Source organism: Astatotilapia calliptera, chromosome 15 (assembly GCF_964374335.1).
Source record: "Astatotilapia calliptera chromosome 15, fAstCal68.1, whole genome shotgun sequence".
NCBI lineage: Eukaryota > Metazoa > Chordata > Actinopteri > Cichliformes > Cichlidae > Astatotilapia > Astatotilapia calliptera.
Genome location: NC_137436.1, coordinates 21,201,541 through 21,219,104, shown reverse-complemented (window position 1 = coordinate 21,219,104; position 17,564 = coordinate 21,201,541). Strand labels below are relative to the sequence as shown.

The following is a 17,564-nucleotide window of genomic DNA, read 5'->3' as shown; positions in this document are numbered from 1 at the left end:
AGGTAAAAAACAATAATTACAGTGTTATCTTCATTTTAGATGTCAAAAAGTATTTGCAGCTCCCAGTGTTTTCTTTTGCATGGAAACCGGGTCCAAGTGGCTCTTTGGGTCTTAAAGGTTGCTGACCCCTGCCTTAAGGTGACTTTTGTTGTAAACTGGAGCTACATAAAGTAAATAAAATTGAAGAAGAAGAAGACAGTTTCATTCTCATGATGAATTCTAGACGATCAGATGCTCCCTTGATGTTGTAGCATGAGGGATAAGAATGCAAACATCTCAAGTGGTTAAAACATTTGCACAGAGCTGTACTTAATCTCATAAGTGTGTCTCCGTCCTGCCTTTTTTCAAACCTGCCTATCTTAGCCAAGAAAGTCAGGGAATTAAAACATCCATCTCAAGAAGGAACTGTTATACAGTCCAATCCTAATGTGTTGAGACAGAAACGGTGACTGAAGGTCTGGACCTGGTAGGAGTCCAGGATCAGCAGGTTTTTATTAAACACACATTTAGATCTACAAGTTGATGCTGAACAGAACCAGGCTGGATTGCAAAGCTGTCATTTCCTGAACTATAGCAAGTTCACTCACATGTCAAACTGAAACTCTTCAAGACATTTACTGCAGTCAAACACACTCAAAGGCTTTGCTGTACGCCTGTAATATTTACAGCAAAAACAATCACATCTCTCCACAGGATTCAGCACAGATTAAGTTTGTGTCAAAACATTTTCTTTAAGTCAAATCTTTTCTTTACAAAGCATAGCAACAAAGATTTTTTTTCCAAAACGAAAGAAGGGGGAGGACAAACACATGCTAGTGTCAATGTGCTCACAAAGCCCAGAGCTCCTGTCGACGCGTTCTGACTGTATGTGTAGTTTTCCTGTGAAGTGGAGAGCGCTGGCTTACTATCAAACTCTATCACACGCTTTCTTTACCATCAACGCATGTTTATCCTTGGAGTTTGTGCAACTGTTGAACCAGAAACCATAAAAATATCTCAGCAGTCTTTCTTTGTAGAGATCGTGCTGTGCAAAGTATGAAACTATTTTCCACCGCCAGCACTTCAGGATTTTCTTAAGTGAGGATAAATTAAGAAATGTTCTCTTTTTCTTTTAAGAAGCAAAGAAAACATATCTGACAATCTTGCTGATAAAAGACTGGAGACAAGTCTTCATACTTTCAAGCCAGTTTAAGAAAATACAGCTTAAAGGCGACCCAAAACATCACAAGAAAGGTTCAAACGCACAACCTCCACATTAAGAATCACAGCATGACTATAAAGTCACTCATAAAACTGTGAAGTGGGTTAAAAAGACTTCTAATTGCTGCCCTTTGTCAGACCTGGCAACGTGGCAGTGTGTCTGTGTAAAGCCACGTCTTATGAAAAAAACAAAACAAAAAAAACAAAACAGGGGTTGCACTCAGGTTAACAGCTCTCACTGATAGCAGGTCACTTTTATGAACTGATTCATGAGCTGTGGTTTAGAAGACAAAGACTGCAGAACAAACCACAAACACCTGGAGGAATGGAGACATTTCAACGCTAAAGTTTACCCTAAAAATCAAAGGTTAATGTGTTTTCCCTCTGGCCTGTAGTGCTATTCACCCATTTAGGGCTGCACATCACCAGCCCATCTTGGCCTTCGATGAATTAGCACTCAGGTTTGTTGCAGGCTATGGTGACATTATCCTCTGTTGCATGCACAGACACACAAGTACTGATTTTGCTAGACTGCACTAAAGTTGAGGACTGGAGAACCCCGCCATTAATCTCAACATAATTCTGCTCGGTCTTTTCAATTTTAGCTCTTCATAAGCTCAACGGTGCGGCTCTCCACAACAGTCCCAGTTTCTCATGTAGAAACTTAGGATTTTAATGGCTCATCAATGCCGCAAGGAGCGTAAGGAGATGAAATCAAGCCCTCACATCTCTACTGTTGCCATCAGAGAGAAACCAAAGCAGCCACAATGACTGCAAAACTCACAAGTCAGAGAATGAATTTGAAAAATAAAGCAAAAACTAATTTTTGTTTTGCTATTTATCTGGTTTTTCTGAGGTCAGGGCTTTGCACACTGGATAAACAGGCCAGAAAAAAAGGAAATTTAATTAACTCTTTAAGCAGCAAATTGAAAATTTCTTACTTTACCATTGCCTCAATGATTACCATAAGTAGCTCATATTTCCTCAAAATTTAGCAGGTCAACCAGAGCGCCTGTTACTGAGACGTTTGTTGACTATAAATGATTTCCTGCAGAAGGAAACAACTGAGTATGTGGAGACATAAAAAAAAAAAAAAAAAAAGAAATGTAGCTGCTTTTAAGTAACAAAGGCCTTTGTGTTGCCCCGTCTTCTAAATGAGAGGAATGTATGCCAGAGCTTTCACATATTTTGCCCAAATGTGTGTGGACTGTGGATGAAAGCCTGCTATTGAAGTCTAGAGCTTATGCATGACAATTACTAGTATATTTTAAAAGTGCATAATTTTCCCTATTTTTACTCCAATGACTAGCTCATTTAAATATGAACTTAACATTGAGTGAACATTGTGTTCTTGTTTCTCCAGCGCAGACCCTCAGGCCTTGAAGCCATTTGAGCCACAAGGTTTCAGCTCTCAGTGTGTGTGTGTGTGTGTGTGTGTGTGTGTGTGTGTGTGTGTGTGTGTGTGTGAGTGAGTGAGTGAGAGAGAGAGAGAGAGAGAGAGATAATGAGGCTGCATTCATGCAGGCACGAATTTCCTGTGACTGACATTAAGATGAGAGGAGGACAGTGAATCATTCTGACTGTCTCATGTCTGTTATACATTACAGGCGACATTAAAAGAGCGTCTGTTTCAGACGGAGCCAGGCCCTCATGTACTGATCCAGAATGAGGCCCAGAGACACTTGCGGGAATTCCCTAGATCCCTGGAGGATATCATGGGTTGGTTTTTTTTTTTTTAAGGAAAGATAAGAGGATCCTACAGCGGGGCTCAGAAGGGCAGCATCGGCATCAGCTCGTGTCTGATGACTCCAACTGACTACAGCAGCACGTACAGGACGCAGCACGTACAGGACGCAGCACACACAGGACGCAGCACACAGACTGAGGAAGTAGTTAAGGTACAGCAGCTGAGATGTGCTACTGTGGAAGTCGATGTGTAAAGGTCAGAGATCAACTGACGAGTTGCAATGAGTGGAGGTGCAGACATTCACAAGAATGGCAGAGGCAGAAACATTATTCACTGCAAATGTTATATTTACACTTTTATTGATGTTTATTTATAAAGCACTTTTAAAAGCAGAGCAGTTATGGACCTGGGTCGCTCCACTGTTTGCAATGCCCACCTGCTGCCATACTTAATCGGTCTGGTCCCAGAATATAACCAGTTGGCAACCAGTTAGGTTGAGTCTCCCATTGCAAAGCGAGGTACTTTATTATTATTATTATTATTATTATTATTATTATTATTATTATTATTATTATTATTATTAAGTGTGCCTATGCGAAGGCACACTTATTACTATTGCTCGGATTTATTATTATTATTGTGTGGATGCTTTAAGCATCCACACTATTGAGTTCCTGTTTCTCTTTATTCTTTATTATTATTATTATTGTGTGGATGCTTTAAGCATCCACACTATTGAGTTCCTGTTTCTCTTTATTCTTTATACTTTATTATTATTCCAGTTGCTTCCGTACACTTTTTGGCACTTAACTACTTCCACAATTTTTAGCCGATTTTCACCGTTCAAATTTTAAACTATTCTGCTATTTTTGCTCTTTCTTGCTATGATTTTTGCTATTTTTAACTATTATACTTTTTAAAATATTAAGCTTTTTTCCTTTAATTTGTCCCATTGAAATGAATGGGAAACTTCTGCAATTCTGCTAAAATTTGCTTGTTTTTGAAACTTAACTACTTCCTCATATTTTCACCTAGAACAACCATTCAAACTTTAAAATGTTCATAGATTATTGGGCTATTCAGGTATGATTCAGCTTTTTTAAATCTTTTACTGTTTTACTTTTATGCCTCTTAAAGTTTTGAGTTGCAAAATTGTGATTTTTCACAAAATACATGCGTTGTTATGGTTGCTATGCTCTTGGCTTCCAGTGTGTCACTGAAGGTTTTGCAGTCTTCTCTTCATGTCCGAACAACTGTTTGCTACTTGCTCAATTTTCACTCAACTTCCACAAATTATACATCAAAACGTAGGTATTTTTGCTGGCTTTCAGGAAATGTCACTATCATTGTTGTGGGATTTATAGAATTTTCGCAAATCTCCTCAGACCAACACAATGTCAGAAAACTCTCCATATAAAGTCAATGGAGAGCTTGTTCAAAATCACCGCTGGATTTCTGTAATGAGAGGCATATTCGAATCGTCATATCTCCTTAACGAAGCAAAGTTAAGACATGAGGCTTGTCCCCGAATATCTTCAGACACCCCTGACGCTCACAATTCAAGAATTTCTTTCTCACCTATTACCGTTCTGAAATGAGTTGGACTTGTTTGAGGGTAGGAAATTTGTCCTTCGCTCAGATTTCTTCAGATTTCAAACTGTGGAAATGAACCACTTTTTTCTCTCGTCATAACTTTTTGTTGGATTTCCACAGAGACCTGAAAATTTCTATGACTGTTCACCAAAGCCTGCTGTCTCTTACGGTGAAAGAATGATATCGATACTCCAAATAGATTTAGAGTTAGAAAGCGTTGTTTGAGGGCAAGTCAAGGCAGTTTTTGCTTCGCTCTGCTCAGTTATGGTGCATTAGAAGTCTAATATCTTTAATAATTCATATTTTAATGATAAATTGTTAACACTGGAAGATTCCCCCATCTCTTCTGAACAAAACGGTGTAAGAATGACCGCTCTAGCCCCTACGGTTAGGAAATTATGGTCATTTGTTTGAGGGGAGTCCTCACTATGAGAAATAGGCTGCAATAATCCTGTGCCTCTCTGTCCTGCGTGTGTAAAAAGATGCACCTGTTTTGGCGGGAAAACGTAAACAGCCACTCTGATTGGTGGATTTAAATTCGGCAGCTCTCTCCCTCTGTGTGTGTGTGTGTGTGTGTGTGTGTGTGTGTGTGTGTGTGTGTGTGTGTGTGTTTAGTGGGAGAGAGAGGACCCTGCCCTTATTTGGCAGCATGTCATTGTAGGATTTAAATTGAATATAGTTAGACTGGTTGACTGGATTAGAGCCTGTGTTTGTGTGTCCCTCTGTGCATTTGTGTTCCAATATGCCTCCATATTTGTAATTTTGTAAGTTATTACTATTCTGCTAAATCATACTATTTCTGCTTTTCATAGGATTTGTGCCTAATATAGTATTTCTGCTTTTTATAGGATTTGTGCCTAACATAGTATTTCTGCTTTTTATAGGATTTGTGCCTAATATAGTATTTCTGCTTTTTATAGGATTTGTGCCTAATATAGTATTTCTGCTTTTTATAGGATTTGTGCTTAATATAGTATTTCTACTAAATTATAGTATTTCTGCTTTTTATAGTATTTGTGCTAAAACATAGTATTTCTACTAAATGTAGTATTTCTGCTTTTTATACTATTTGTGCTAAATTATAATATTTCTGCTTTTTATACTATTTGTGCTAAATTATAATATTTCTGCTTTTTATACTATTTGTGCTAAAACATAGTATTTCTACTAAATGTAGTATTTATGCTTAATCATACTATTTCTGCTTTTTATAGGATTTGTGCCTAATATAGTATTTCTGCTTATTATAGGATTTGTGCTTAATATAGTATTTCTGCTAAATTATAGTATTTCTGCTTTTTATAGTATTTGTGCTAAAACATAGTATTTCTACTAAATGTAGTATTTATGCTTAATCATAGTATTTCTATATATTTCTGCCAGGTCCCCAGGCAGCCAATCCTCTGTGAGGACTTAGACATTCAAATTTTCAAATCAGGGCCTGCATGGTTTCCCAGCCAATCATATATGTGTCCTGAGGCATTCAAATTTGCATATTGGGGCCTTCATGGCTTCTAAGCCAGCCAATTATATCTGAGGGCTGAGGAATTCAAATCCACAAATCAGGGCCTGCACGGCTTCCCAGGCAGCCAATCATATATGTGGCCTCAGGCATTCAAATTTGCATATTGGGGGAATTCGTGGCTTCTAAGTCAACAAGTCATCCATGTCGTATATCTCTAAAAATTCACATTTTAATGATAAATTGTTAACACTGGAAGATTCCCCCATCTCTTCTGAACAAAATGGTGTAAGAATGACCGCTCTAGCCCCTACGGTTTGGAAATTATGGTCATTTGTTTGAGGGGAGTCCTCACTATGAGAAATAGGCTGCAATAATCCTGTGCCTCTCTCTGCTGCGTGTGTAAAAAGATGCACCTGTTTTGGCGGGAAAAAGTACACAGGCTCTCTGATTGGTGGATTCAAATTTAGCAGCTCCCAGGCTGACCTAGAAACTTACTTTTCTCTCCCTGTGCATTTTTTTTGCTGATTTTTTCATTTAACAAGTATATTTGAGGGACCCTCAGCATGTTCAGCATTTTTTCAGCTGTCCATTTTGCTTTTCCAATTTTTTTGTTTAACTTATTACTATTGTGCTAAATCATACTGTTTCTGCTATTTCATAAGATTTGTGCTTAATATAGTATTTCTGCTTTTAATAGGATTTGTGCTTAATATAGTATTTCTGCTTTTTATAGAATTTGTGCTTAATATAGTATTTCTGCTTTTTATAGAATTTGTGCTTAATATAGTATTTCTGCTAAATTATAGGATTTGTGCCTAATATAGTATTTCTGCTTTTTATAGTATTTGTGCTAAAACATAGTATTTCTACTAAATGTAGTATTTATGCTTAATCATAGTATTTCTATATATTTCTGCCAGGTCCCCAGGCAGCCAATCCTCTGTGAGGACTTAGACATTCAAATTTTCAAATCAGGGCCTGCACGGTTTCCCAGCCAATCATATATGTGTCCTGAGGCATTCAAATTTGCATATTGGGGCCTTCATGGCTTCTAAGCCAGCCAATCATATCTGAGGGCTGAGGAATTCAAATCCACAAATCAGGGCCTGCACAGCTTCCCAGCCAGCCAATCATGTATGTGGGCTCCAGGCATTCAAATTTGCATATTGGGGAATTCGTGGCTTCTAAGTCAACAAGTCATCCATGTCATATATCTCTAAAAAATCATATTTTAATGATAAATTGTCAACACTTGAAGATTCCCCCATCTCTTCTGAACAAAACGGTGTAAGAATGACCCTTCTAGCCCCTACGGTTAGGAAATTATGGTCATTTGTTTGAGGGGAGTCGTCACTATGAGAAATAGACTGCAAAAATCCTGTGTGTCTCTGTGCTGCGTGTGTAAACAGAAGCACCTGTTTTGGCGGGAAAAAGTGCACAGGCTCTCTGATTGGTGGATTCAAATTCAGCAGCTCCCAGGCTGACCTAGAAACTTACTTCTCTCTCCCTGTGTGTGTGTGTGTGTGTGTGTGTGTGTGTGTGTGTGTGTGTGTGTGTGTGTGTGTGTGTGTGTGACAGAGAGAGAGAGAGAGAGAAAGGCTTTCAATGGGATGACCTCATTTCTATATATTTCTGCCAGGCAGCCAATCCTCTGTGCGGACTCAGACACATATCACATATCAGGGCCTGCACGGCTTCCCAGTCAGCCAATCATATCTGAGGTCTTCCGTTTCCTCTCTCGTCATATCTCAGTGACGGTTGTACAAAGAGCAATGAAAATCGCAGTCAAAGTACACCAAAGTCCACTGATTCAGCCAGTAGAAGAATTATGCTTCTAGTCCACCTAGTGTTTGAGTTACACAACGTTTTGTAACTGCAAAAAATGGGGTTTTCCGCCTCTCACCGCGATCTAAATCTGACTCCTCATCACCCTGTTTTTCAAAGTGGCTCCTCTCTTTCCAAGTGGCGCAGTTGGTAATGACACGGGTCTGCAAACCAAAGGTCGTGGGTTCGATTCCACCTTGGTCAACATTTTTTTTTTCCCTACAAATTAATACACTGTCACAGACCAGTAATTCATATTCATCATTTATTACAATTCTGCAAACTTTTATGATTTTACCAGCTTCTGTTATCTTATACTATTTCTCCTAAATTCTTGTATTTTTGAGAAGTTATCATGTTTCTGGTAAGTTACAATATTTCTGCTAAGTTCTGCTATTGTATTTCTGCCAAGTATTATGTTTCCTCTAAGATATTGCAGTTCTGCGAAGTTATTACATTTTAGCAAAGTTCCTTTGCTTCTGCAAAGTTTTTACAATTTCTGCAACTTTTCAGCTTTTTCAGCTAGTTTTAGCAGACAGCTTCAGCTTTAAAGCAATTCAGAATTCATGATTACAACCAATATGTAGTAGAATAAAAGAAACAAATGTGCAATGAACATATCAGGAGTCCCTGTTAAAAAGTCTCATAGCAGTGGGGTTAAGGGACCTCCTGAACCTCTTGAGTCCTGCAGTGGAGTGAGATGAACCTCTGCAGCTCCTACTGTGAGGATGCTTAGGCGATCACCAACACCAAGGAGCTGGTGTTGGTGTTCAGCAGAAGACTGTTCTTATTACTGCAGTCAGTTAAATAAATCTATCATAATAAAGTACATTTTAACATAATGACCTTGTGTTTATTTATGTCTTTTAACCATTATTTCAAATTCAAAGAATCCTGTTTTAAACATTTATTAAACTTATAGAATTAAATTTCTGCTAGTTGCTTTTTGTTGCAAAAAAATCTAGTATAATAATATTTAAATTTACATATATTTTTCACGTTTTCCATGCCAATTTTGTGTAATTGCGGAGTTTCCCACTACCCGTGAATGCCTCTTTTTTTAACGTCTCTGCCTGACTCCTGAATCTCCGTCCACTCTCAGCTCGATCCCCACCGGTAAGCGCTGCTTCTCTGTCTCTCTTTTCTGAAATGAAATGTCTATAAGCTGTATGAGGGATTTACCCAGTTGTTGTTAGTGACTTATGAAGCCAGTCGAAGTATAAGTCATGTTAAAGTAACACAATGGCTGCTTTTTTAGTGAAACGTTGTAATTTTACTATTTAAAAGGAGTGTTTGGTATGCTAGCCCTAAGTGCTAACGCCTAGCCTAGCTGCTATAGGCCCAGTGTGAAATTAATATGGTTCATTTGATTGTTTATTACAGTTATTGTGTTGTATTTGGTTCATTCGGTGTGTTAGTGTTTCTGAGTCTGTTAGGGAAGCTGAAGTTAGTTCTCTTCACAAATCAGTCAGTTAAAACGGCCTCATTCTTTCGGTTGTAAGGTAATGAGCCGTCATTTTAGAACCACTGATTAGCTGCTGAAGCAGCAGGGTCGGCAACTTCAAAGGAGCCATTTTACCGCCATTAGCTGTGTCCCAAAACGTCGGCTGCATCTTTCGGAGGACCCGGCCTTCGCGGTCTACGTGGACCGAGAAGGCTGTGAAACTGGACGGTCTAGCCTTCAGATTTGCGTCACCGCTGTCTCGCTGGAGTTTAATAAACTCGGCCGTCTGCTCCTTGCTATTTAAAATATAACAGGACACTGGCGTAAATTCTCGACCGTTTAACGTTTATTGAGCTATGTGAAAATCCCGGAGGAACCCACCAGATGGATTAATAAAGCTTTATTTAATCTAATAATCTAATAACTTTGATCTCAGCCAAACCGATTTACTCCAGAACAAATAAAACACAGAAAAAGGCAAACAATTACATTTTTAAGTTATCAGAGTGACTTGCATATCATGTTTAACCTGAGTAGCGAAAGAGCGGGGGTCTGAACCCCCCTCCCGGCTTGCCATCTGTCACCCACCGAGCCGGTGGGTGACAGACGTCTCTGAAAACGTCGGCACACTTTTGCAAATATGCGATGTCTTGATAAACCAAGCAGATACTTGCAATTTACACCGCTACTTTCTCGCCTAAAAATATGTTAAAAGTTTATGAAATGAAGGACTCATTTGTCGGCCGCATTTGAGACAGCCTTCGTCGACTGGCTGTGACATAATCGGCCTTCAAATGCGGCCTCCGGAGGATGCAGCCGACATTTTGGGACACAGCTTCTGACTGAAAGCCGGGAGAAGAAGAGTCACGTGCCTGTACCGGTGTGTTTTTGTGCTGTGGGTTAATTAACAGAAGGGAGAGAGAGAGTGAGGATGAAACACATAATATAAGAATAATAACATCTCTTAACAAGAAGTTTTTTTTAATTAGGTAATTTTAGTTTTTTAGTTAAATTTTAAGAACTGTTTAACAAACACTTGTTTGTGCAGGTTGTTTTTTTTTTTTTAAATAAAACCTTCACCTGCAGTTCTGTTTAACTTCTCACTTTGTGAAAAACTAACGAAATATAAAAAACGTCCACCTTCAAATAAATAAAATGCAGCAGTGCACCATTAATATTATAAATATGATATGTAGATATTTAAAACAACAGCATATTAAATGATACTGTGTGCAGGTGATAATATTTTTAGGAAGCAGAATTTGAATGCAGACGAACTCAGATGTTGAAGCCTACAAAAATATCATCCAAGCTTTCATTTATGATTGTTCATGCTTTGAAATTGTGATGTCAGAATTTGATAAAGTGTGCAGAGCTAGGTGTAGTAAATCATTGCTTATTAAATCTACTGTGTTATCTAATAGCACCAAACTAATAGAGCTATCACATAACTGAGAAACGTGTGTGGCTTATTACAAATGGATGAAAGCACATTTTACCTTAATGAAGATGTAATCTTTAATAAGGTGTAGAAAAAAGAGGTGAGTTGTTTGTTGCTGTGGTAAACAAAGAAGTGTACTGAATCTTTTGTACTACACAGAGTGATGCAGTATTGACTGTGATGCTGATTTGAGTTGTCTTATTCTGTGTTTTTGTGCTTTGTCTTTTGTTACACAGAGTGAAAGAGATCTTTGGTTTTGCCTTTGCTGGTAAGTAAACAGTGATTGTAACTGAAGCAGTATGAACCTGGCATTGCGTAGCACATTTGGCAACTTACATACAGTAGTCTGACTTTTTGTGATATGTTTCCATTTACTGATTGGCAAAAACACAAAGTCATAATGAAAAACTAAGAGAACCAGAGGTGTGAGTGGACATTGTTAGGTACATTACAGCCAGTGTGTCTAATTAGTTTATCACTTATTTGGTGAATATAATGTGTTTTAAAATTAAATAGAAAAGTTGCCAAAAAGGTACACTGCAAAATACATAAATATTCCTAGCAACGGGTACAATGAGAGGACTTTTTAGTGTAAAAATTTAAGACATTTAATTTTAATTACAAAACATGGTGCACCTCTGCTATTGTAACATGTCAATATTTATTTTAAGATTTACATATTCATATCAGACATGATGAGGTTTTCTGTTGCTTCTGATTTATATAATTACTTTGTATCTAACATTTTTAAAAGTTTTGGTTTTCACACTTTACTAGTACTGACCTGTTGTAGAAAATGTTGGAGCCACAAAGCTTCTGTGTAGGAAATATTTGGTATATCCTGCACTTGTGCCAACAAATATTGGTGGCTATTCTTTGTATTTCTGTAGTAAAGAATGCTTTTATTACACTTGCTATAGCCATGTGAGACGCTGCAGTTCATTTATCTCCTCTTTAGACTACAGTAAGCTCATAAAGCCTTAAATAAATTTACTAGTTAATTTATGTCACAGTAAATTGGATTGTGTGTGAAGAGGCTCAACAGTCTGAATCATCAAACAGTGATCTGATGAATTGTTTCCTTTCTCTAGACTGCTGATCTGATCGTCTCAGTCTGGTAAGTAAAGGTTTGTCTGAGGTGCAGTTCTGGGAAATGTTTCTCATTATAGGAGATTCAGTTTAGTGCAGTGAGTCAGCACAGCTCTTGGGAATAATCAGATCATAGAAAAGTCTATGTAAACATTTCCAGACTTACAGATCTCTCTTATCATCATAGTACATTTTTAATTAGGCCCTAATATCGGCCATGCTAAGTTTATTGTAGATTTAGTGGAGTGTGTATTAAACATGCCCCAAATTTGACTGAAAAATGTAGAAACTGCTGTTTAGGAGTCATCTGTCTCCAAATTTTTCATTTTGCCAAAAGTCATACTGAGTAAATTATTTTTTACTTTTATGTTAACTGCTCCCCAGACATTATGATATACTGTTGTACCAGGTAAGTACACACAGAAACGGGAATTTGAGACCTTTGGGCATTTAGGATCATGTGAGTTGAGTGCATGTGAAGTGTTTAAAGCAGGTGGTCTGAAACTGTCTGCTCTGACTTCATTGTGTGGGTTTAGCTTGACCATATAATGTTTATAGTAAGTTACTATAGCACCATATCTTGGTTTACAGACTCTGTTTGTTTTTATTGTGTTAATAGAATGCGAAAATGTCCTTAGAAATGTTCCACCACCATATGATAAACATTTTTATTCAGTTGAATCTAATAATGTACTGTACAACTCTTCAGTGTGTAATGATATATATGTTCTGTATTTTTCGGACTGTAAGGCGCACTAAATTCTAAGGCACATTAAGCCAAACAAAACAGATAAGTCAAACTTTATTCAACTCATTTACAATAACTCTCAAAATTGTTCAGTTGTAAGACATAAAATACAGAACAATACGCTTACTTTTCAGGATTTATGGACTGATGAATGTGGATTGATCAGTTTGAAATCTGCTACATAAGCATGGCTCTCAACAGGTGCCAGGCCCTTATACACACACACCATATTATGTTGAAGCACAGTACGAATTACTCTACGAGGGTGCTGACTATGGTAGCCATGCTCCGACGATACATCAAGTGGTGCTGCTTTGTAGCTTACCAAAGTCATACTAAAACATTTGACAGAGTGCCGTGTACCACATAGAATTGGTTTGAAATCAGTAAGCACAACCATACATAAGGTGCACTGTCTATTTTTGAGAAAATTAAAGGCTTTTAAATGTGCCTTATAGTCTGAAAAATAGGGTAAAGCCAGGTTTATTGGAAGTGTGTCTAATTCCACTTTCTTTCTGTCTTACAGGTGACCTGCTGCAGAAAACCCTCTCCCTCTATCATTAACAAGCCATTAACAAGCAAATTCAGTCTGTCCTATCACTCTCCCTCTCCCTGCTCCATCTTTTTTGACAAGCCATTCTATCTTCTATCATTTCTCCGCCATGTACTCTATCTAATTTTGACAAGCATAAGCCCTAGTTTGACAAGAAACCAAGTTTGACAACAAACCAAGGTTGACAACAAACCAAGTTTTTGGAAATTGAAGTTACCGCAACTTCGACGATCTGTTTTCAGAAATCTGAGAGATCTCTGCTCTCACTGCTCCTTCTTTCCTGTCGTTAAACTCTCTCATATCCACTCATTTTACTGGAAATTACAAGTAAGAAGTTGAATATACAGTACAGTAGAAGTCACTGTAGAAACTATTTACACAGCCCTAAATTTGTCATTTTAATTTTGCATTACACTTTGGAATAAACATTGATTGGCTGTTTGGCTTACAGGTGCAATTACTTTGAGAAATTATATAAAATATACACCTCTTAAAGGTTTATTTGTAATAAGACAATCTGGTTATTTTGTAATATATACATTCAGACTGCTCTATTTAGATAAATATTAAATTAGATTCAAATACATTTTTCAAGTCTGTTTCACTGGCTATAACATTTGACTACAAGTTTAAACTATTATTATTTAAGGACAAACCCTTTTTTTGTCACTCAGTGTAAGTATTCAGTTACAATTGTCATCTAGAGGCTGCCCTGAGAACCCAGACTTCCTGTTTCCTGACTGCTGCAGAACATCCAGCTGAAGAATCCTCATCGCCTGTCATCTGATCACTACACCACCACAGCTCCTTATATTTGCTTTAGATTTTAGATATCTGAAAGATTTACACAAAGTCTACTTTAAAACTAAGAGTTTTATTATAGCCTGTTGATTGATTGTTGAGATTTATTCTGCATATTACTTCACAGAAGTATAGACCTATTCATTAACCAGTCTGGTTAAAAAAAAAAAAAAGTATAATATACAGTTTTTGAAAAAGCTACAATAAAACTTTTTAAAGATCTTTCCATAACTTTTATATTGAGTTTGTATTTAAGTCAGCCTTTTACATCAATTAAACAGTTATAAGAACACTTTACCATTTGTATAGTTTTACATTTATCCATTTAATAGAAACTTGAGGAGTTTTTCAGTGTTTACAGGTTGATTTTTGTATACATTTGTGTATAAATACATATAAGGTCCAGTTTGTACTTGCACAAAATGCCAAGGAAAGGTCAAAGGTCACAGTCCCAGAAGCTTAGATGGCAAAAGCAGAAGGAACAGGTAAATCTTTCTCAGACCGGTGAGCAGGTAAAGGTGTCTGTTACAAGTATTCCCAGTCCAGAAGTGCAGCTCAGCGTTCAGACAGCCGCAGTGTCTTATGCAGATGTGGTAAAGAGAGGTGTTTGCTCATCATTGGTGCCAAATGCTAAAGTACAGCAGGTAATCCAAACTGAACCCCAGCTAACTGTGCAAACGCAGCATGATGGAGAAGCTCCAGGACCGTCTCATGTACAGGTTACAAACAGTGAAAGTCGTCCACAAGTGAGTAGCATCTGTGCATCCCGAAGCCAGGCCAATGCTAAGTATGGAAAGTACCGGAATCAGCAATGCATGGCGAACAGTTTGGTTTTCCTGTCATTCTTACACGAGGATGAATTCATTACCAGAGCAGATCTTAACCGTGTGTTGGACAAAGGCCATGCCGTGTATTCAGATGCCAGAAAGAGGTTTGTGAACAGCGTGTTTCTAGCCTGTGATGAACTTCCCACTGTGATCATCAGCCGCAGACACGAGTATCAAGTCGACATGTCTCAGTTTGCTCTTTATGGCACATTTGACGGTACAGATCATCTTCCGAGCCTTGAACAGGGACTACAGTGTTTGGCTTCAGACATTTGCTATGCTTTGCTAGTCATGGGAGGAACCGCCATTGCAGTTTCCAGGCTGACTTCAGGTGAATACGCATATTTTGATCCTCACCCACGTAAGTCTACAGGAATGCCATTGTCGCTAAGTGTAAGTGGTGGAACTGCAGTTATGTTAAAATTCACACGTCTTAACGACATGATTGACAGGATCAAACGTTTGTACCGAATGTGTAGCATCGCACCAACCTGTACCTATGAGCTACAGCCTGTTGAGTTCCACAGTGAAAACGTTGCTGACCAAAGAAATGCTGATGAAAACAGACAAACAGCTACAACTGTTCCAGCACCAGCTTTAAATGAACCTAAATTTGAAACCCCCAAATCCACTGAGAAAACACAGAAAACTGTGGCCGACACTTTAGCTACTGAAGTGATGTCATCCAGAGTGGATTATTCAAATGAGCCAGCTGCTGAGCTGAACAATTCTGATTATTTAGAAATAGAAACCTCTGCATCTTCTGTAAGAGACACTCAGGTAACAAAAGATTCTGTTCCTCTGAATGATTTAAACACTGCCTCCTGTTTAACTATGACAACAGATGAACTCTCACATAAACTGTTGAAGCATAATAAACAGCAAAGGAGAAAGATTAGGAGACGACTGTTGGTCCAAGAAAAACTACCACAGAGAAGGGAAAATCAGAAAAAGAAAGAAAGACAGATGTACGCTTTTGATGAAAGCTTTAAGGCAAAGAAAAAAGATTCTAGCAGAAAGTCTCATGATCCTGATCACAGACAGAAGAAGAGTGTGTACAAAAATAATCTGTGTAAACTCAATGCTACATATAGAGAGAAACAGAGAGAACATTTTAGAAAAATCTATAGAGATAGTGCTAAAATTAGAGAGAGAAAAAGAGAACGTGTCATAAGGATGTATAAAGAAGATTCTTCATTCAGAGAAAAGCAGAAGGAACGTATAACAAGAACATATAGAGAATCTCCCATTTTTCGAGAAAAGCAGAAGGAACGTATAACAAGAACATATAGAGAATCTCCCATTTTTCGAGAAAAGCAGAAGGAACGTATGAGAAAAACATATAAAGAATCTTATAGACAATCTCCTATATTCAAAGAACAGCAGAAGGAACGTATAAGAAGAAATTACAGAACTTGTGCTGGATTCAGAGAGAAACATAAAGCTTACATGAGGTCATATGTTTCTAACCTATATAAAGAAAGTGTAGAATTTAGACAGAAAAAAAAATGTTACATCACTAAACGTTATGGAGAAGAGAGACAATTTCAGCAGCAACACAAGGACAATATGAGAGAACGAATGAGAGTAAAATATTGGAACAGTATTTCTTTTAGACAGATGCATAATATCAGATGTGCAATGAAAATAAAAAGAAAATATCGTCAGATGCATCGACCAGCTGACAGTTTACAGTGTCATCCAGAGAACACTTTAATGAATGAGGCCATATCTCGTTTCAGATCCAACATTAAGTCAGCACCATCTTATGTTTGTACTGTTTGTCTAAAAGCTTCTTTTCCTAATCAGGTGAAAATCTGCAAAAGAGAAAATTACTCAAAACACCAAATTGTAGCTCAGCAGTGTCTAACTGGTAAATTTGTTCATGTGTGTGACGAAGCATGTCATGATCACTGCAGCTTTCCTGTTGAGAGAAAAAAGGAGTATATCTGTCACACGTGTCACAGTTCCCTCAAAAGTGGACGCATGCCAAGACTTGCTGCTGTCAACGGTTTAGAACTGCAGGATATTCCAGCTGAACTGTGCGATCTCAACATTCTGGAGAGACATCTGATTGCCAAATGCATACCATTTGCTAAGATTATTCCACTTCCAAAGGGCAGACAGAGACTCATACGTGGTAATGTGGTGTGTGTACCATCTGAAGTCCAACAAACAGTTGACAGTTTACCGAGGATCAGAAGCCAATCACAGATCATGAGGATAAAGCTGAAAAGACGACTGTGCTACAAAGGCCATCAGCTGTTCCAGACTGTCACCTGGTCTAAACTCATTCAAGCCCTGCGTAAACTCAAACAAATTCATCCACAGTACACAGATATTATTATCAGAGATGATGCATTGCTTTGTGATCCAACGTTACCTGATGATGACAGCAGTGATGAAGCCAGCATGGGAAGTGATGATTATGATGAAGCAGATTTAATGGAAATTGACAACTATGAAAAAGATGCCCTTTTGTGCGAAAGTGAGTCTGAAAGTGACCAAGCTATTAATATGCAATCCTGTGATGAACAACCAGAGGAACAAAATCCAGATGAACCAGAAAGTGATTTGAACAATGGAGGTTTTGCTCTAGAAAGTTGTCTGCAGCCTGTAGACATTTCAGAAGAGATTCTCTGTTTCACTGATAACACATATTGTGTGGCTCCTGCAGAAAGAAACAATCCTGTTAGCTTCTTCAGAACTCCTCATTTGGAAGCCATGGCATTTCCTGTGCAGTTTCCTACCGGTCAGAATACACTGGATGAAAAGAGACTTCTTAAACTCACACCAAGTGCTTACTTCAAGTCAAGGCTTTTCAACATTGATGCAAGATTTGCTAAAGACACAAATTACCTGTTTTTCTCACAGTTTGTCACTGAAATACAT

General features: G+C 37.9%; 1 protein-coding gene and 1 long non-coding RNA gene across 26 annotated transcripts in view; one reads left to right on the top strand and one right to left on the bottom strand.

Moving 5' to 3' along the window:
- Nucleotides 1-17,564, bottom strand: part of afdna (afadin, adherens junction formation factor a) — a 161,382-nt gene that overhangs the window by 26,953 nt on the left and 116,865 nt on the right. The gene's annotated exons all lie outside the window — the stretch shown is intronic.
- LOC145420491 (uncharacterized) lies at nucleotides 9,905-13,631 on the top strand. Its single transcript, XR_013901811.1, has 3 exons — nucleotides 9,905-10,922; nucleotides 11,746-11,771; nucleotides 13,018-13,631. It is a non-coding gene; the product is annotated as an uncharacterized LOC145420491 (long non-coding RNA).